This window comes from Lontra canadensis, unplaced genomic scaffold, assembly GCF_010015895.1.
Source record: "Lontra canadensis isolate GAN:19392208 unplaced genomic scaffold, GSC_riverotter_1.0 scaffold14, whole genome shotgun sequence".
Taxonomy (NCBI): domain Eukaryota; kingdom Metazoa; phylum Chordata; class Mammalia; order Carnivora; family Mustelidae; genus Lontra; species Lontra canadensis.
The window spans coordinates 6,922,559-6,944,797 of NW_022631008.1; the positions used below are offsets into that span (position 1 = coordinate 6,922,559).

At 37.3% G+C, this 22,239-nt stretch overlaps 1 protein-coding gene across 1 annotated transcript in view; it reads right to left on the reverse strand.

The window, feature by feature from the left end:
* The window catches only part of RNGTT (RNA guanylyltransferase and 5'-phosphatase), a 329,799-nt gene that overhangs the window by 81,420 nt on the left and 226,140 nt on the right, over positions 1 to 22,239 (reverse strand). The gene's annotated exons all lie outside the window — the stretch shown is intronic.

The following is a 22,239-nucleotide window of genomic DNA, read 5'->3' on the forward strand; positions in this document are numbered from 1 at the left end:
GAGATGACAGATAAAGCATAATAGAAATAATGAAGAAGCTTAACAGTTTCCTAAAAATCTTCAATTTAATTTTAGAAAAATAAACCTGAGGTATTCATGCAAAATTTAAAAATGTTGCTTGCTGTATTACAGCCTTAGCTGGAACTAAAACATCTGAAACTATCTGTGGCATAATATTCAGCATAAATTATTTTGTAAATGTTCTGATAATGGCTAGTGGGACCCAAGTTAATTTATTTCTAAGGTCAAAATTAAATATTATATACTTCATTTCCTAAAGTTTGGTTATTATTATAAACTCGCAAGTTCTGAGCCTCCTTTCACTTTCTAGCAGGTGACACCCAAAAACAGGTATTAAAAAAGCTTCTTTCTAAGACTAGAACTGTTTCAGGAGTCTGAACTGATTATATGTGAAATATTGGGATGGGAATGGGAAGAACGAGAGTAGAGAAGGAAAATGAAGTCAGTAAAACCTAAGGGACACCAAAAATAAAAGAATACCAGCCAAGAAGTTTTTTAATCTATTAATATTCCTTGACTCCAAAAAAAAAAAAAAAGAAAAGAAAAAGAAAAAAGAAAAAATTAAGAGGAGCAAGGCGGCAGCAGCAGCCAAGAGGCATTAGAATCAATATGAACACTGAGTGTGCCATCAATGCACTGAAATGCCCTTTTTGGGAGTAAACCTGTTCTGGATGGATAAATGAAGTAAAGCAATGCTTTGCTTCTGAGATCAGATTAATTTTACAAGGAAGTGGAGCTATCTTTACATTGTATTTTACCAAGTACAATGCTTATAACAATAACAATCTTTACCATCAAATAAAACACATAGGTAATAAAAACAAAAAGACACTGTAGATTTATTATATATAAATAATCTAGAGATGAATACAAAGAAATTTGTTACAATAAATGAGAAAAAGCATTGACAGATTTCTTGTCAGATATGATGTAAGAAAAAGGGCTCTGTAATTTAAATGGTTCTATAATTTAATTGGTTCCAAGCAGCAAGTTGGAAGCTTTTGACTAGTACTGTGTTGTTGTTTTTTTTAAGATTTTATTTATTTATTTGACAGAGAGAGAGAGATCACAAGTAGGCAGAGAGGCAGGCAGAGAGAGAGGGAGAAGCAGGCTCCCTGTTGAGCAGAGAGCCCAATGTGGGGCTTGATCCCAGGACCCTGAGACCATGACCTGAGCCAAAGGCAGAGGCTTAACCCACTGAGCCACCCAAGTGCCCCTCAACTAGTATTGTTTTTAAATGGAATTCTACTCTCATACTTGAAAATGGCAAGCACATTTCAACTATTTTACAAGGTAAAATATAATTTTGTATGGCAAATAAAATAAGGCAAAACAATTCCATGTGTATACAAAGCACAACAAAATTAAAATCTAAATGTGCACAGATACTGAGGGAATTTAACTACTTCAGAAGCACTTAAGTTAAATTTCAACAGTCTGTCATTCATTAGAGAGGTACTCAAAAGATTATGAGCACAGTAGTGAAGACATCCTGAAGAGATACAGCAGATTAGATTCTATTTATCTGCTTTGCCCTAACTAAAATAATCCAAAATATTTTGCTTCATTTTTTTCTTACAGTACACATAATGTTGTTTATAAACTACCTACCAATGTTGCTTATAAAGCACTTACCAAATTTGTATATACCGAAAGTTTTAACCTTAAAAGAAATCTGACATGGAAGTGAAACTCAAAGTAGGTAGCTACTTATAAAATACGAAGAGCACAGTACTTCCAATTATAACCATTATGGGCTATGAAAAAGACGATTACAGAAACAATTTCCTATGTGTAATAACAGTTTGAAATGAGATAGAAATTTCATGGATTAGTGTATGTTGCTACAAATAACAACACAAATATGATGGTTCAGTTTAAGCTACTGATTCTTCATACATCTTTCAGGGAAGGGAGGGCAGAGTTGACAGGTATTAAGAACACAAGGAAAGGAAAGAATCCCTTTATACAGGGACAATTTGTAAGACTTACTATACTAATTTATAATTTCTTTAGAGGAATATTTAACATTTTAGCTTAACTTTTCTTCCCATTTTGTTAATATTTCATAGCTCTTCTTCCACTGCTATTCCCCAAAAGGGTGTTCAGCAGAAATAAATTGTGGAAACTGAGCCATCAAAACAACAATAACAACAACAACAAAAAACAACAGAGGTAGGAATAAAGAAAGAAAATCAATGTTGACTGCATCATCAGGAAAACACAATGAATTACACTGACAAGAAGTCCTCTTGCAGTAATAAAAGTACAGAAACAACTTGAAACTTATAATGTCTTGCCTCAGAGAAAGTGACATGTCAGCATTCATATGAGAACGTGGTAGGAACAGGTCTATAGAGTTGGATGTGTAAAAGGGAAGCGCTGAAAGTTTCAATATAAAACTGCTAAGATGCTTAAAATCTAAGAAAAGAATTTAGATCTTACTAAAGATCTAGGCCTCTGTTTTCATCAATTCTGCTTCTTCACTGTCTTGTGAATGGGCCCTTGTCATATTGACCTGGAATATCCTTTTTCTCTAGCAGTAGCCATTTTCCCAGACAGAGCTCCAGTGCCATCTCCTCTGTGAGGCTTGCTTTCATTGTCCCACCTCACTGATTTTCTACTGTTCTCAATTCTTGTGCAGCATCAACAACCTGGGCTACACAGGCTTATCTTTATTTATATCTTGTCATACATAGTTCACCATTGTTTCGTGTTTTTTCATTTTGTTTTTCTTGTTTTTCAAGAAAGGCAGACTGAAGCATGCAGCGCCTCATTTGGATGTGTCAGGAGTCTTGGAAGCCTGACTACCCTATCTTCTCCTACAAATGGACTTTGAGGAAACTCACAGACCATTGACTGAAGAAAGGTCCTCTCTGACCAAGCCTGACCAAGCATGCAGCTTAGGGAAAAATGCTCACGGAGCAGTAAGGGATAAAGGGAACTACCTGCCTAGCCAGTCACATCAGCTTAATCAACCCCAGCCAACACTAGGGTCACAGATGTCACAACCGGACTGCTCTTACATCCTCACATGTCTGTTTTATCACAACTATGTTGTAATTCCCTATGGGAAAATGGTATGTAATATTTCTTCTATAGCCCTCACAGGGTTTATCACAGTTCTAGGTATCCAGTAAGTTATTCAATAGACATTCGTAAAATCAATCATACTAATTATTATACTAATACCCAAGGTTTAGTATATCTATCAGACACAGTGCTAATTAACTTATATTAATTTAATCTTCACAGTAACTCTATGAGGTAGCTTATAATTAGTACTAACTTCATTTTACTTATGAGAAAATGAAAGCTTAGTTTGGTAGCAACCAGGATCATCGTTCTGAGCTTTCATCTCAAAGTAATATGTTCTCCATAAAAGATAATGAAAAGTATTATACTTGTGCTTTCAATCTATGACCAGAGGTAGAGGGGTAGGAAAATGGAAAGGCTAACTACTCAATGCTTCAAACTCAGCCAAATTGCTTGGGGTCCTTAAAGTTGGTGCCTCTATCTCTACCTGGAACTCCCAGGAAGTGCCACACATGAGGCACAAAGTAACTTTGAACAAGTTAATTTCATATTAAAATAAATATGCTCTATAAGAGCTTCCCTCACATTAAAAGAATTTAAGTAAATGATAGGGAATCCATCATTCTTGTCTTAATTTTATTAGGGTAAAATACTCATTAGTGAAGAAGAAAATGACAATGGCTTTATTGAAAAAGTACTAACTGTTCCTTGCAGTTAAGCTCATAGCCCACCAGCAAAATTCAGAACTTGATCTTAATATTATCAAACAAAAGATTCCAACATTAAGAAATTTAGCTAAATTTTTAGTTAAATGGGACAATTCTTTGTTCAATTACCAGGATAAAGGGGGATAAACGGTCAAGTGTGATAATTTCAAGATTCCTTTGAGGAGATGGTGCATAATTACTTCAATAATGGAAATAAAGGTGTGGTGCATATAATGTGACATATAATAAATATAAATTATATACATATACATACAATGCATCTGTAAAATACAGTAGTAAGTCATGTATACTAGCTTAGGTATTTAAGGGATCATTTTTAAGCAAATGTGATTCCAAATTTATTTTTCTCTCCCTGAATCCTCTAAAACTAACAGATTTAAGTTCATCTGTGGATGACTTACCCTATTAATAAAAGACTTGCTGTATCAAGAAATGGGATGTTACACAGGAAACAATTCCAAATTATGATTAAATGAAGTAAAAAAAAATCTACCTCAAAAGTAATTAGGATGGAAATGTTGTCTAAAGATCCTCAAACAAGGCAGAAAGACTATGGTTGATCCCATACATCAAGGTTGTATTTTTACGAATCATTTCACAATGGTTGTTTTGAGAATGGAAAAAATCATAGGGGACTGAGAAGTATAGTTGATTTCCCAGCATCTCATGTGATCAAGAAATGCATTTTACAACACTTTTTTCCTCATAAAGCTTTGTTTTGCATTTGCAAACTGTTGGGCCCAAGAGAACAAATCTTCTACTCTCTAAGACTCAATTTTTCATTTCTTCATTTACAATTTATCTTAAAGAATAATTAGAGGGATTTAGTTTTTTAGTGGCTATTATTCCATGGAAATAAACTTTCCACAAATTTTTTAATATATCTAGAAATTGATGCTCCATTAAAATCTGTGAAAACTGAATATATAAAAAGTTCCAATAGCACAGTAGGCCTTCGCCAAAGAGAAAAAACACCAGGATAAGAATGCAATCCTTAAAGACTTCTTAACTCCTGACTTGAAGAGATAAATACTATATGAGGAATCAGATGACAAGTGTTTCCAAACCATCTTGCTACTAATATACCAGCCAAAGTCCACAGTATCAAACATCTTTCTTTCTTATGTTTGCTCTCACAAATGATACAATTATAATCAGCAAGAGAAAGAAAGAGAATGTTCTCCACAAACAGTACAGGTATTATCTCCGCTATTCCTCTTCCTCACAAAATTTGCTGGGAAGAAATCCATTTAGAAAAAGAAGAACCGGGGCGCCTAGGTGGCTCAGTGGGTTAAAGCCTCTGCCTTCGGCTCAGGTCATGATCTCAGAGTCCTGGGATTGAGCCCCGCATCGGGTTCTCTGCCCAGCAGGGAGCCTGCTTCCCCCTCTCTCTCTGCCTGCTGTCTGCCTACTTGTGATATCTCTGTGTCAAATGAATAAATAAAATCTTAAAAAAAGAAAAAAAAAAGAAAAGGAGAAGCCTGGAGTCATATTAACTAGATATTAACTAGATTCAAGCTAAAAGTTTGAATTGTATCTTTTTCTCATTCTGTCAAATTTATGACCAATGAAAATATTTTTAAAACACCAAGTAGCCATAATTATAGGGTAAAAGAAAAAGGAATTACACCTGACATACAGGATATATAAGTTACAACAGATCCATCTTGTATCTGCTATCTTTGTACTTCACTAAGGTGTTGATTGGCTTTGCTAGAAAAGAATAAATCACATTTCAGGGAACAACTATCATTTGGCTATCTGGTTTAAGCAGAGCTAGATCTATATAGAGTGAATCCAACAAAGAATTAAGAAAATCATTGCAGTGAGCTCTTTATGACTTCTTAGAGCAGAAGTCTTAGGGTTTTTATTCTTCTGGTAAGAACTATTTCTCAGAATATAGTTCTCTGAAATATGGGAATACAAACTAGGTCAATTCCTAGCTGATAGCACTTTTTTCCACTTTAGAGAGACCTTGATGGTGATGGTTTTCCAAATCATGACAAACGCTATTACCTACAGCATTTACCCTCTTCAAAGTACAAAAGGTCTTCAAAGCCACAGGTACTATGTTTTATGGTAGAACAATAGACTCTACCCTCAAGAACATTATTTTCTAGTGAAAGACACAGAAAAATCAAACTCCATCCATCAATGTAATAAGCTAAGTACACAGAAGGACCAATGGACTCATTGGTCCTTACCTGGGGAGCACCAGGTAAGATTTTATCTTCCAATGTGTTTTTGTTTCTGGTTTTCATGTTTTTTCTTTTCTTTTCCCAGAAGTTACTTTATTTGATGCCATATCAGTACATTTTGTAATTTAGGTTGAAGAGCTCAGGTTTTCCCAGACCAGGTAGGAGGTTCCAGTGAATGCAGTGTTGGGGGAAAACTCAGCCTTTAATACTTGGAAGTCCAAGGACTCTCTCTTTCAGGCCACAGTGACAAACTATTTCTTTCAAATTCCTTTTTTGCCTCGCTGGGTCCTAGAGGGCTTCTGCCACTAGCACAGGTGCTCCTGGTTATACCTGGCTACCTCACTGACCACTGTCCCAAGGATAGCAACAGCTCTGCTTTCTAAGGTGACACCCCTGAAGTTAAGAATGTGTGTTTTTGTTTGCATGCTGACATCTGCTGCTGTTAGACATTTTCCTCGCTCCTCCTTGCCCTGGCAGCTAATGCCCAATATCAGATCTCAGCTTTGGGCACAGAGGCTCCAGCTCACGCTTCTAGACTGTAGGGCCGGGGGCTGAACTTTACGTAGTTCCCTGCTGCTGGCACTAACTGAAGTATTACCATTCTGGCCCTTCAGCTGTTCTACAGCAGCTTCATGACTCCTGAGTGCTGCTCCGTCCATGGCTCTACTGGATTGCAGTCACTTCTGGCAACATTTCGGAATTTGAAGATTTCCCAAGACAGATTTTGAAGATTTCTGAAGACAGAAGAATCGATCTTCTTATTTGAGTAAAAATGGAATTTATGCAGTTTCATTTATTTTCCCGGTTGTTGTATGTGTTTTCCAGGAGGAAAAGGGATGGTATTTTATGCTAAACTATAAGTTTCAGATTCTGGCAATAATACCAGGCAGGCATAAGCCTTCCTCTGAGAAAAGAGGAACCTGAAAAGTGGCCAAGGCCATAGTTTTCACTTCTTCAAAACACAGAGTATTAAATTATTCATATTCACTTACTGAATGAATTGCCAATGTCTGTGACTTCTGGAGGAAGGACGATGAAATCTTAATTTATAAATATTTATCTTAAAATAATATGAAGATTAGGGAAAGAAAAGATCCTATGGGAGGAGAAGAGAAAGATGGTGGAGAAGTAGCAGGCTGAGACTACATCAGGCAGCAGGAGATCAGCTAGATAGCTTATCAAACCATTGCAAACACCTACAAATCCAACGGGAGATCGAAGAGAAGAAGAACAGCAATTCTAGAAACAGAAAATTGACCACTTTCTGAAAGGTAGGACCGGCGGAGAAGTGAATCCAAAGCAACGGGAAGACAGACTGCGGGGGGAGGGGCCGGCTCCCGGCAAGCGGCGGGGCAACGGAGCACAAAATCAGGACTTTTAAGAGTCTGCTCCACTGAGGGACATTGCTCCAGAGGCTAAACTGGGGTGAAGCCCACACAGGGTCAGCATGGGCCCAGGTCCCGCAGGGTCACAGAAGGATCAGGGGTGTCTGAGTGTCGCCGAGCTCGCAGGTATTAGACCAGGGAAACCGGCTACAGAGACAGAGCTGAGGAGTGATCTCTCAGCTCGGGGTTACCTTGAACCGGTCGCAGGCTCGGTGAGCTTGGAGCACGGCCGGAGGCCAGGGAGATGGGAGTGATTGGGCTCTTTTCTTTGAGGGCTCACTGAAGAGTGGGGCCCAGAGCTCTCGGCTCCTCTGGGCAAGAGATTAGGAGGCAGCCATTTTCATTCCTGTCCTCTGGAACGCTATGGAAAGCGTTCAGGGAACAAAAGCTCCCGAAAGCGAACCTGAGCGGATTACTTAGCCCAGCCCCTGGTAAGGGTGTTGCAATTCCGCCTGGGGCAAAGACACTTGAGAATCACTACAACAGGCCCCTCCACCAGAAGATCAACAAGAAATCCAGCCAAGACCAAGTTCACCTAAAAGGGAGAGCAGAAGAATTCCAGAGGAGGAGAAAGCAAAACACGGAACTCATGGCTTTCTCCCGATGATTCTTTGGTCTTGCGGTTAATTTAATTTTTTTTTATTTTATTATTTTCTTCTGCTAAATTTTTTTAACTTTTACCCTTTCCTTTTTTAATGTTTTTTAACTAGTTTATCTAATATATATACATATACATATATATATCTTTATTATATTTATTCTTTATTTGTTTTCGTTTTTTAATTTTTTTTTTCTGAACTTCTTTTTATCCCCTTTCTCCCCCCCACGAATTGGGGTCTCTTCTGATTTGGTTAAAGCACATTTTCCTGGGGTCTTTGCCACCCTTTTAGACCTCGAATAGCCAAAGGAATATTGAAAAAGAAAGCCAAAGTTGGTGGCATCACAATTCCGGACTTCAAGCTCTATTACAAAGCTGTCATCATCAAGACAGCATGGTACTGGCACAAAAGCAGACACATACATCAATGGAACAGAATAGAGAGCCCAGAAATACACCCTCAACTCTATGGTCAACTAATCTTCGACAAAGCAGGAAAGAATGTCCAATGCAAAAAAGATAGCCTCTTCAATAAATGGTGTTGGGAAAATTGGACAGCCACATGCAGAAAAATGAAAGTGGACCATTTCCTTATACCACACACGAAAATAGACTCAAAATGGATGAAGGACCTCAATGTGAGAAAGGAATCCATCAAAATCCTTGAGGAGAACACAGGCAGCAACCTCTTCGACCTCAGCCACAGCAACTTCTTCCTAGGAACATCGCCAAAGGCAAGGGAAGCAAGGGCAAAAATGAACTATTGGGATTTCATCAAGATCAAAAGCTTTTGCACAGCAAAGGAAACAGTTCACAAAACCAAAAGACAACTGACAGAATGGGAGAAGATATTTGCAAACGACATATCCGATAAAGGGCTAGTGTCCAAAATCTATAAAGAACTTAGCCAACTCAACACCCAAAGAATAATTAATCCAATCAAGAAATGGGCAGAGGACATGAACAGACATTTCTGCAAAGAAGACATCCAGATGGCCAACAGACACATGAAAAAGTGCTCCATATCACTCAGCATCAGGGAAATACAAATCAAAACCACAACGAGATATCGCCTCACACCAGTCAGAATGGCTAAAATGAACAAGTCAGGAAATGACAGATGCTGGCGAGGATGCGGAGAAAGGGGAACCCTCCTACACTGTTGGTGGGAATGCAAGCTGGTGCAACCACTCTGGAAAACAGCATGGAGGTTCCTCAAAAAGCTGAAAATAGAACTACCCTATGGCCCAGCAATTGCACTACTGGGTATTTACCGTAAAGATACCAACGTAGTGATCTGAAGGGGCACGTGCACCCGAATGTTTATAGCAGCAATGTCTACAATAGCCAAACTATGGAAAGAATCTAGATGTCCATTAACAGATGAATGGATAAAGAAGATGTGCTATATATACACAATGGAATACTATGCAGCCATCAAAAGAAATGAAATCTTGCCATTTGCGACGACGTGGATGGAACTAGAGGGTTATCATGCTTAGCGAAATAAGTCAATCGGAGAAAGACAACTATCATATGATCTCCCTGATATGAGGAAGTGGAGATGCAACATGGAGGGTTAAGGGAGTAGGATAAGAATAAATGAAACAAGATGGGATTGGGAGGGAGACAAACCATAAGTGACTCTTAATCACACAAAACAAACTGAGGGTTACTGGGGGGAGGGGGGCTCGGAGAAGGTGGGTGGTGTTATGGACATTGGGGAGGGTATGTGCGATGGTGAGTGCTGTGAAGTGTGTAAACCTGGCGATTCACAGACCTGTACTCCTGGGGATAAAAATACATTATATGCGGGCGCCTGGGTGGCTCAGTGGGTTAAGCCTCTGCCTTCGGCTCGGGTCATGATCCCAGGGTCCTTAGATCGAGCCCCGCATCGGGCTCTCTGCTCAGCGGGGAGCCTGCTTCCTCTTCTCTCTCTGCCTCTCTGCCTACTTGCCACTCTGCCTGTCAAATAAATAAATAAAATCTTTAAAAAAATATACTTTATACATTTATAAAAAAATTTTTTAAAAATTAAAAAAAAAAAAAAGAAAAGATCCTATGCTGGGACACTAACTCTTTCAAACTAGATTGAGGCTGAATGGGAGATAAATATATAGAAAGAAAATATGGTCAAGAGGGACTCCACAACTGAACTGCTTTGGGGACACAAATTAAGCTGCTGTGGTCATTTAACACCTATATATACTGTACTATGTATGATCACATGGCTCAATTGCTGCCCATAAATGCAAGCCACATACATGATTTTAAATTTTCTAACAGGCACATTGAAAACAATAAAAACATGGACAAGATGAGATTAATTTTAATGATACAAAATACTATCATTTCAACATGGTAATAAATTCCAAGGTTATTAGTGAGCTATTCTACTCTCTTTTTTTGTACCAAGTCTTCAAAACCTGGTGTATACTTTATACTTACACACTCATCTCAGACCAGCCACATTTCAAGTGCTCAATAGCCACATGTGGCCAGTGGCTACCATACTGGAGAGTGCAAATAAAGAGTAAGCAAACTATCTGTTCATTCAGTTATTTCCTGAACAAAAACTCGCAAGGAACTCTACTGAACAAGGAGGAATTCCATCTCAAGGTGGAATCTATTGTACCCACTATAGCCGTCTACTTCTTCCCTCTGTGAAGACTATCTAACAAACTGGGGTAGGCCTGGGCCATGCCCCTAGAACCTGTTCTCAGACAATATTCTGGAATGCTAGAAGAAGACGGAGATAATAGGCAGAAAGTAATCATCTTGAATCAAGAGGTCATAATCTTTTTGTAGAAAAAGATTCTAGGGACACCTCGGTGGCTCAGTTGGTTAAGCCACTACCTGTGGCTCAGGTCATGATCCCAGAGTCCTGGGATCGAGTCCCACATCGGGTTCCTTGCCCAGCAGGAAGCCTGCTTCTCTCTCTGCCTCTGCCTGCTACTCTGGCTGCTTGTGCTCTCTCTCTCTCTCTGACAAATAAATAAATAAAATTTTAGGGAAAAAAAAAGAAAAAGAAAAAGATTCTATCCAAATCTCATCTATTTGGTTTAAATCAAACAGGTAATCTTGTCATTTAGGAATCTTACATTTTTATATTCAGTAAGATACATGAATATATATAACACATACATCATACTTAAAATTAGCTTACTTTGTTTTTTAAAAGATTGTATTTATTTATTTGAGAGAGTGAGCATGAGGGAGAGCACAAGCAGGTGGAGGAGGAAAGGCAGAGGGAGAAGCAGACTCCCCTGCTGAGCAGGGAGCCCAACTTACATGAGGCTCAATCCCAGGACCATGGGATCATGACCTGAGCAAAAGGCAGACGCTTAACAGCTGAGCCACCCAGGGGCCCCCAGATTAGCTTACTCTTTAAAATCAAGAGTTCTAATTATTTTTCAAGCTAGCCTGATACTCCTCCATTATATGTTTCTCTCTTTCAGCCCTTGTACTGTTAAAAAAATGCAAAGCAGAAATTACATTAGACAATGTAAATAGCATGTTGTTTGTATACAAATGAATGCAATTAAAATTGCTTAGTGATTCTTTGAAAGGTTTTGTTTCTCTTTCTGCTATAAACTGAATAGTTGTGCCCCCTACAAATTCCTATATGGAAACCCTAATCCTCAGTATGAAGGTATTTGAGTGTGGGACCCATGGGAGATGATTAGGGTTAAATTAGGTCATGAGGGTAGGTCCCTCATCATGGGATTTAATGCCCTTATAAAAAGAAGAGACTTGAGGTATCTCTTTCTCTCTGCTTGCACATACCAAGGAAGGCCATATGAAGACATAACCAGGAAAAGGGCCCTTACTGAGAACCCAAGAACGCTCAGAGTCTGATCTCCGACTTTCAGCCTCAAGAACTGTGAGAAATAAATGTTGTTTAAACCATCCAGTCTGTATTTGTTATAGCAACCTTAACTAAAACATCCTCAGTAAGACTAAATATACTTCCAAAAACGTAGAGCATGAATTTATTAAGCAGAAGTACACTTCTGCTCAACCAGTGAGCAAACTATGTCCAGGCTCCCAAAAGAGTCTAATCTAAAATAACAAGGTGTTATTTTATGTATGCATTTAAATGCACAACATTTTGTCTAAAGGTTAAGATTCCTGCCTTTATCTATCAAAAATTCTAAGTAGGTTCTCTCTCTCTCTCTCTTTTTTTTAAAGATTATATTTATTTATTTGAGAGACAGAATGAGCAGGCAGAGCAGCAGGCAGAAGAAGAAGGAGAAGCAAGCTCCCTACTGAGCAGGGAGCCCGATGTGGGACTCGATCCCAGGACCCTGTGATCATGACCTGAGCTGAAGGCAGCCGCTTAACCGACTGAGACACCCAGGCGCCCCTCTAAGTAGGTTCTTAAAAAAAATAAATGAGCAATAGATTTATTGATTTTAAAAAAGGAACAAAATATTACAAATGGTATTTTGATTAAAAATGTTATTATATAGCAGATTTTAATTGTCCTTCATACCGTCTCCAAGCATAATATTTAAAACTCTTCCTTTTTAAAATGCTGCCTTGCAACCACAGTAACCTTAACAGTGAAGTATAATCTGTTCATGACTGGTATATAGATATCTGGACAGCAAATGATCTCTGAAGAGACATAGTTCCATTAAATACTAAGTCCACAGCACTTTGTATTATCCTACCATATACAAATTTACAGGACAATAAAATGACATCAGTAAAAAAAGAAAATTTTATAGAAAAAAGCATCTTCTCTCTCTTTGTAGGAGTTGAAAAAAAAAAAGTATGTAGGTTTCCAGAGATTCCAGAAATATGAAACATATTTCATAGTGATTTTTTTAAAGTTGGGTTTTTCTTAGTAATTTGTTTTTGGCTGAAAATTAAAAAGCCAAATATTACTAATGTACTCAAATGCTTTCTTATGTGAAAATGGGAATCTTTTTCCAAGACATTTCATTTACGAATGAACCATTTTACTTGTTTCCTTCTCATTTCTAACTTTAAATAAACAGAAAATCTACCCTGTTCTTGAATAATCTCCAAAGACAAGCTTTAATCTTTCAAAGTTCAGCCTTTCAATATTTCTTAAAAATAAATCCAAATTACTAGTATTTTATCCAAAAGGATTCCTCCCAAAGTGTCACATCTCAATTACAGCATTGACATTTAGAAATTTGTTTTCTATGGCCACAATCGCCAAACTGTGGAAAGAGCCAAGATGCCCTTCAACAGACGAATGGATAAAGAAGATATGGTCCAAATATGCAATGGAATATTAGGTCTCTATCAGAAAGAATGAATACCCAACTTTTGCATCAACATGGACGGGACTGGAGGAGATTATGCTGAGTGAAATAAGTCAAGCAGACAAAGTCAATTATCACACAGTTTCACTTACTTGTGGAGCATAGAAAAAACATGGAGGACATTAGGAGAAGGAAAGGAAAGGTGAATTAAGGTAAATCAGAAGGGCAAACGAAGCATGAGAGACTATGGACTCTGAGAAACAAACTGAGGGTTTTGGAATGGAGGGGGGGGATGGGTGAGTATTAAGGAGAGCACGTATTGCATGGAGCACTGGGTGTGGTACATAAACAATGAATCCTGGAACACTGAAAAACTAAACTAATAAACTAATAAAATAAAATAAAATAGAAATTTGCTTTCTAATAGTGATCTATCAAAATTATATTCTATATATTTAGTTACTAATTCTTTGTAATTTTTCTTCTAATTGCATCTTTCTAAGTATTTAGGAACACTTAAAGATACCTTACCAAGACTAAGCTTTAGTCTATATCTTGATAATCTATAAATCCAGCATAATATCCAAACACACATTGCATATACCCAACACTACATACAATGTAGTTACCATATAAAACTATTGTTGAACATGTATTACTGGTTTCATTTTAATAATAAAAGACTTTATTTAAGGAGCAGACTAATCTTTGTAAAGTAGCTTACAGTCTACAGACTCCCTTCACACTCATTAAGTCTCATTTAATGTATGTAACAATTTTATGGAATTCTGCTTAATGGGCCCTAACCTATCAACTTAGTTTGGATAACTATTAACTTGATACATCTTAATTCAGTTAACAGGTTTAATGTAGCATGTTCATACAGAGAATCAACCTTCAGCACTAAGAAGTTTAAATTTAAACTAGTAATTTTCAAATGCTTGATTATAGCGACCTCCCCTATAAATACCTAAGTAGACAAATTATTAAACAGATGGGGTATAAGAATCGTTTGTTAGTTCTCTCATTCATCCATTTATTCAATTTTTTGAGTACCTACTTAGTGATAGACACTGTTCTTACTGTTCTTTACTGGCATCTAAATGGCACTTATGAGAATACAATTTATATTTTAAAATAATTGAGCAGGAGTTCTGGGTGGCTCAGTCAGTTAAGCATCTGACTCTTGATTTCAGCTCAGATTCGGATCTCAGGGCTGTGTGATGGAGCCCTGTGGTGGACTCCGTAAAGGGCACGGAGCCTATTAAGAGTCTCTCTCTTTCTTCCTCTGCCCCACTCTGATTCATGATCTCTTTCTCTATAAAATAAAATAAAATACTTGAGCAATGATCCCCTAATTTTTCTTTTCATTAAAAGTTTTTATTTAAATTCAAGTTAGTTAATATACAGTATAATATTAGTTTTAGGAGTACAATATAGCAGTTCAACATTTCCACATAATACCTGGTACTCATCACAGCAAGTGTACTCCTTAATCCCCATCACTTATTTAACCCATCCCCCCACTCACCTCCCCTCTGATAACCATCATTTTGTTCTCTACAGTGAAGAGTCTGTTTCTTGGTTTGCCTCTTTATTTTTTCCTCCTTTGCTCATTTGTTTTGTTTCTTAAATACCACATATGAGTAAAATCATATGGTATTTGTCTTTCTCTGACTTATTTTACTTATCATATACTCTTTAGTTCTATCCATGTCATTGCAAATGGCAAGATTTCACTCTTTCTTATGGCTGAGTAATGTTTTAGTGTGTGTGTGTATATACTACCTCTTCTTTATCCTTTCATCAGTCAATGGACATGGGCTGCTTTCATAATTTAGGTATTATAGATAATGCTGCTGTAAACATCAAGGTACATGTATCACTTTGAATTAGTACTTTTGTATTCTTTGGGTAAATACCTTGTAGTGCAATTGCTGGGTCATAGGGTAGTTCTATTTTTAACTTTTTGAGGACCCTCCATACTGTTTTCCAGTGGCTGCACCAGTATGCATTCCCACCAACAGTGCAAGAAGGTTCTCCTCCATCCACATCCTTGCCAACATCTGCTGTTTCTTGTGCTATTGATTTTAGCCATTCTGACTAGCACAAAAATAGACATCTAGATCAATGGAACAGAATAGAAAACCCAGAAATGAACCTACAACAATATGGTCAGTTAATCTCCAACAAAGCAGAAAAGAATATCTAATGGGAAAAAGACAGTTTCTTCAATAAACGGTGTGGGGAAAACTGGACAGCAAAATGCAAAAGAATGAAACTGGACCACTTTCTATACCATAAACAAAAACAAAAATAAATTCAAAATGGATGAAAAACCTAAATGTGAGACCTGAAACCATAAAAATCCTAGAGGAGAACATAGGCAGGAACCTCTTTGACATTATCTGTCTCAACTTCTTTTTTAGATATTGTCTCCTGAAGCAAGGTAAACAAAAGCAAAAATAAACTATTGAGGCTATGACAAAATAAAAAGCTTCTACACAGTTAAGAAAACAATCAACAAAACTAAAAGACAATCAATGGAATGGGAAAAGATATTTATAAGTATATGAGTATTGCAAACGATATATCTGATAAAAGGTTAGTATCCAAAGTTTCATAAATGACTTCTAAAACTCAACATCCAAAAAATGAATAATCCAATTAAAAATGGGCAGAAGACATGAATAGGACGTTTTTCCAAGAAAGACATACAGATGGCCAACAGACACAAGAAAAGATGCTCAATGTCACTGATCATCAGGAAAATACAAATCTGATTTTTCACCATGCAAATTAAAAGAGTACTAGGGAAACAAAATTTTAATAATCTAACCATAATCTAACCATGTGAAGAAAACCATGTGAATAATCTAACCATGTGAAGAAAACTATGAATAGATAATAAAATTAAAAATGAATACATAACTTCACAGCCCAATGAAAAGCAAGCTGAAACAAACAAAATCACCATATCCATATTAAAAAAAAAATCAGATATTTTGAAGGGATCACTTGCTTACCTTATCTTCAGGGAACTAAATTCAATTTAGAACATGTACTTGAAAATAGACAAAGTGCATACACTTTCACAGGTACTACGGGGGTCAAGTTAATGGTTCACAATAATACAAGGCAAAATACAATAAATATTAATAAAAAAACCTGAAACTTCAAAAATAGGAAAAACTAGTTTGGACTTAGGGAATAAAATTTATAATAACTTAGTTTCACTATACACATTCCTAATCTTGGGCAACTGAGATATGGGCTTTAAACTTTTTTGTAATATCATCTCAAACTGAGTCATTTTAAAGGAAATACCCACTATGAGAAGCAGAAGCAGTAAATGGAAAAGCAATATATTATTACCTAGTTTACCTCACAATGGACAGAATTTTAACAACAGAGTGCAAAAGGAGAATCTTAGGAATAGGAGAAAAAGTAAAAAAAAAAAAAATAGGAGAGAAGAAATTTCTGTGGTGCTACAACATTAATTAACTGCTACATCAGGATTCTACTTTCCAGACAATATATCTGCAAATATGCCTCTATGGTTAATATATTTAGCAAAATAAGAACTAAATGTAAAACAAAGACCCTTAATTTTTAGTGATAAATTCTTCACACATATTATAACAAACTAAAAAGAAAGCATATATATATTTTATATAAATATTTCAAGATGAGAAGACAGATATGGAATAAAAGTAAGTAAAATACACCAGTTCCCAAATTTCAACTTACTTGATACAACAGTATTCTTTAACATGATAGTATGGATAGGTTATAAACCTATTATAAATTTTCAATACATTTTATATCACATATGTGCAATATATATGGTATAGCCATAATCTAATTAACAGCAAGTATATGTGCTTTTTGTACTATTTGTTATACATACCATTTTTTTTTCAGTTTTTCTTTAAGTTGTAAAAATTCAAATAACGATCATATTTCTTATTAAGGAGAAAATATTTTTTGAAACTATTGTCTTGTGTGTATAGACTTTTTATTATGCCGCATAGGAAAGAAGGGATATGATAATGATGAAGCATTCTTGATGCATCAGACTGAAAAATTAGATAATTATGGACCATGTCTGAAGATACGGTTCTAATTGGGTAACTCTTTTTTTCCCCCTTGCTCTCATTTTCAAAGATGTATAAATTTAATTTGGTTACTGGCATGGTCTATTGGACTGAGCACAGACAGTGTTTAAAAAAAAATTAGAGTTCCATTCTTGGCCTATTGTTCCAGTTCTAATCTCAATTCACTGAATGCTCTTGGATAAGTCATAAACTAAATCACATTTTTTCAATTTCCTCATCTGTAAAATGGAGATAACTATCCTATAAGTCATTATTCAAACTGAAATTTAAAAAAAAATACTTTTTAAAATCTGAACTGAACACTCAAACACCCAAATCATATGAACTTTTATCTTTCGAATGGTGTGAAGTAGCCTCAAAATAAATGAGAACTTATAATTAAGAATAGATGCTTAGAATGGCTCACCAGCTCCAGAGGTTATCTGTGGTATTATAATAAAAGATGGGGCTCATTTACAATCTGCAGCACAAAATTAAAAGACAAATGATCATCCAAAATGAATTTCACATAATAGAACCAGTTTCCAGTTAACAATGGAAATGATAGAAGACTGAAGTTACTGTTCAACACAATACTTCCTATCTTTGCTCCCCTAAATCATAAATTGTTTACTAAAAAGTATACAAATTGATACATTTGAAAATGAACTTGGTATAAATGCTGCATGTGTTTGTTTTAGCTATATTTTCCTCTTCTCAACTCACAAACATCTTAGATGGAGACAAACAACTTTCCTGAAGAAATTTCCAGAACTTTTGACTCAATACAATAAATAATTAGTGAGTAACAACAGTGTCAACTGTTCTTAAAAGATTATGCATAATTATATTTCTGTAAATTAAATGATATATTTCTAGGACTTCAGCTTACAAACCATAGGTATGGTGGAAAAGACAAACCTTTCCCTATTTCTCTCACTAAATATAACTAAAACCTAGGGACTTGATATCTAACACAAAAGGAAGAAGATTCTAAAAGGTAGAGAGAAGATGGAGGTCCAACTAAGAAAATCAGGATCCAAAGAACAACAAGATAATGAATATCATGGGTTTTCTTTTTGTTTCATACTACAGAATGACCACCAGAGAAGCCAGAAAGTCAAAAACATCAATTAGAGAAGACACACACACAAAAAAAAAAAATCAAGAAAAGCCTGCTCTTTACCCAGGAAAGAGACAACCCAGCAAGACAGAAAGCTTTTAGATAATTATCACTCCACTTCAGCAAGACACTACAGGAAAAACTGCCCATTCCCAGCCATAACAACAAAGGCCAAGTGGGAGTCTAGACTACCGGCCTCACAAAACTATACCAAGGAACCCTGACCCTCTGACAGTATTGGCCAGAGAAAGCTGAGTGGAGAGCCAAGGAGTATGAGATACCATCTCCCCTAAGGTCAGTGAAGACCAAGGGGAGAACCTAGACTTCCATGCCCACCCAGCTCTAATGAGGCAGACCTCTGTCTCTCACTGGGGTAGTCTAGCAGAATCAAGATTTCACCACCTCCCAGTGATAAAAAGGCTGTCTCTCCTCCAAGACAGTATCAGTGGAGACCAAGTTTAAGTTTATATTCCTGTTCAATGGAAACAAGGGGCAACCTCTATTTTCCCTCCAACCCCTCTTCTACAGACCCCAAGTGGGCACCTGGAGTTCTACTACAATCTGGCACTAACAAAGCAGCACTTCCTTTAACCCTGCTAGAGACTTGTCAGGGGAAGCCTGCTAAAACAAGAAGCTTAAGTAAGACAAGACCCAGAGTCTGATAACCTAATGTCCAACATGTCCAGCTTTCAGTAAAAAAATGGTTATAGTAAGAATCAAGAAAATCTAAAGAAATTATATACTCTTATTTTACTTAATTTATAAATAACCTTTAACCATATTTTAATGATCTTTAACTGACAGAATTGTCTAAAATTAATGACAGACACAAAACCACAGATCCAGGAAGCTATGAGAACATAAAACAGCATATATACAAGAAAGTTATAACTAGGTACATTATATTTAAACAAAAGAAAACCAAAGACAAAGAGATAATCTTGAAGGAAGCCGGGGGTGGGGGGCGGGGACGGACACTCACCTTACCTATAAAGAAACAAGGATAAGAATTACAACAGACTTCTTCTCAGAAATCATGCAAGCAAGATGAAAGTGGAGTGAACTATAAAGTGTGAAAAGAAAAAAACAATTCACCAACCTATAATTCTTTATCCAGCAAAATTATCCTTCAAAAGCCAAAGACAAAGATTTTCTCAGACAAAAACTGAAGGAATTTGTTGCCAGAAGACCTGCCCTGCAAGAAGTGTTAAAAAGAAGTTCTTGAGACAGAAAAAAATTACATAGCTCAGAAACATAACTCTACATTAAAAAAGGAAGATTGTCCGAGAAGGAATAAATAAAGGTAAAAAAAAAGTTTTTTTTTTTATTAATTGAACTAATTAACTGCTAGTTCAAAGTAGTAACAGTAGAAATGTATTGAGTGATTATAGAAATTAAATAAATGGTTTCACTTATTTGTGGGACATAACAAATAGCATGGAGGACAAAGGGAGTTAGAGAGAAGGGAGTTGAGGGAAATCGGAAGGGGAGGTGAACCATGAGAGACTATGGACTCTGAAAAACAATCTGAGGGTTTTGAAGGGGCGGGGGGTGGGAGGTTGGGGGATTGGAGAGGGCACGGATTGCAAGGAGCACTGGGTGTAGGGCAAAAACAATGAATACTGTTACACTGAAAATAAATTTAAAAAAATTTTAAAAAAAAGAAATTAATTAAATAAAATGAATGACAGTAGTGCTGTAACGGATGGAAGAAAGGAACTGGGAATACTCTGGAGGGGGGTTGGGGGATGTACAGGGGAATATTTTGTACTATTTGCTCAATTTTTCAGTAAACTTAAAACAGTTTTAAAAACCAAAGTCTATATTGGGGCACGTGGGTGGCTCAGTGGGTTAAAGCCTCTGCCTTCGGCTCAGGTCATGATCCCAAAGTCCTGTGATCGAGCCCCGCATCAGTCTCTCTGCTCAGCGGGGAGCCTGCTTCCTTCTCTCTCTGTGCCTGCCTCTCTGCCTACTTGTGATCTCTGTCTGTCAAATAAATAAGTAAAATCTTAAAAAAAAGAAGGGTTGGTCAAGATGGCGGAGAAGTAGCAGGCTGAGACTACTTCAGGTAGCAGGAGATCAGCTAGAGAGCTTATCTAAAGATTGTAAACACCTATAAATCCAACGGGAGATCGAAGAGAAGAAGAAAAGCAATTCTAGAAACAGAAAATCAACAACTTTTCTGAAAGGTAGGACCGGTGGAGAAGTGAATCCAAAGGAACGGTAAGATAGACTGCGGGGGGAGGGGCCGGCTCCTGGCAAGCAGCTGAGCAACGGAGCACAAAAGCAGCTTTTAAAACAGACTTTTAAAAGTCTGTTCCACTGAGGGACATCACTCCAGAGGCTAAACCCGGGTGAAGCACACGCGGGGTCAGCGTGGCCTCAGGTCCCGCAGGGTCACAGAAGGATCGGGGGTGTCTGAGGTCGCAGAGCTTGCAGGTATTAGAACAAGGAAGCAAGCTACAGAGACAGAGCCAAGGAGTGAGTTCATTGCTCGGGGTTACCTTGAACCAGTCGCAGGATCGGTGAGCTCGGAGCGCGGCCGGAGGCCAGGGAGATGGGAGTAGGTGGGCGCTGTTCTCTGAGAGCGCACTGAGGAGTGGGGGCCCCAGGCTCTTGGCCCCTCCAGGCCGGAGACTGGGAGGTCGCCATCTTCATTCCCGTCCTCCGGAACTACAGAGAGTGCTCAGGGAACAAAAGCTCTCGAAAGCAAACCGGAGCGGATTACTCAGCCCGGACCCCGGTAAGGGCGGTGCAATTCCGCCTGGGGCAAAGACACTTGAGAATCACTACAACAGGCCCCTCTCCCAGAAGATCAACAAGAAATCCAGCCAGGACCAAATTGACCTAGCAAGAAGTGCAGTTTCAATACCAAGAAGAGCTGCAGAATTCCAGGGGAGGAGAAAGCAAAGCACGGAACTCATGGCTTTCTCCCATGATTCTTTGGTCTTGCAGTTAATTTAATTTATTTTTCTTTTTCAATATTTTTTCCTCTCTTCTTCTGCTAAATTCTTTTTAATTTTTACCCTTTTCTTTTTTTTAACGTTTTTTAACTAGTTTATCTAATATATATATATTTTTTCTTTTTATATATTTTTTTTATTCGTTTTCTCTTTTTAATTGTTTTTTTTTTCTTTCTTTCTTTCTGAACCACTTTTTATCCCGTTTCTCCTTGGGGATCTCTTCTAATTTCGTTACAGCATATTTTCCTGGGGTCTTAGCCACCCTTTTAGTATTTTACTTGCTCCTTCATATACTCTTATCTGGACAAAATGACAAGGCGGAAAAATTCCTCACAAAAAAAAGAACAAGAGGCAGTACCGAAGGCTAGGGACCTAATGAATACAGACTTTGGTAATATGTCAGATCTAGAGTTCAGAATGACGATTCTCAAGGTTCTAGCCGGGCTCGAAAAAGGCATGGAAGATATTAGAGAAACCCTCTCCGGAGAGATAAAAGCCCTTTCTGGAGAAATAAAAGAACTAAAATCTAACCAAGTTGAAATCAAAAAAGCTATAAATGAGGTGCAATAAAAAATGGAGGCTCTCACTGCTAGGATAAATGACGCAGAAGAAAGAATTAGCGATATAGAAGACCAAATGACAGAGAATAAAGAAGCTGAGCAAAAGAGGGACAAACAGCTACTGGACCACGAGGGGAGAATTCGAGAGATAAGTGACACCATAAGACGAAACAACATTAGAATAATTGGGATTCCAGATGAAGAAGAAAGAGAGAGGGGAGCAGAAGGTATATTGGAGAGAATTATTGGAGAGAATTTCCCCAATATGGCAAAGGGAACAAGCATCAAAA